We start from the raw sequence: 426 nt of genomic DNA, 5'->3' as shown, positions 1-426 counted from the left end.
AGTAATTAATGAATTAATTTTATTTTACTGTAAATTAATCTTCTCAGCATCACTGTGCGTGTATCTATAAACCATAACAAGGCAAGTTTCCATTGGGCTTTCATGAGAATTCTGCTTTTGGCTTTCGGAAAAAATTAGACTTGACGCCTGAAAGATTTCTGCAAGTTCGTTCCAGGTCTGGTAAATCTGCTCTGAAGCGTTGTACCACCACACAGATTCTCCTACCAACAGTCGGGTTTCAAACTAAATGTGTAGGCGATCTGAAGGCCTAAAATACAATAATATTTTTCCAGGACAACACAGATTATTTACAGCATGTTTGGTAATTTTAGTACATTTCCAGGTGTTTCGATGACTGGAGAACTAGTCTCTAAATTTACAGTTTTTCCAGGACACGTGGGAACCCTGATAATTAAGAATTAAAAT

This window comes from Morone saxatilis, unplaced genomic scaffold, assembly GCF_004916995.1.
Source record: "Morone saxatilis isolate NCDOM2014 unplaced genomic scaffold, NCSU_SB_2.0 Contig19, whole genome shotgun sequence".
NCBI lineage: Eukaryota > Metazoa > Chordata > Actinopteri > Moronidae > Morone > Morone saxatilis.
The sequence above is the reverse complement of the archived record's forward strand: the minus strand, read 5'-3'. Positions refer to the sequence as shown.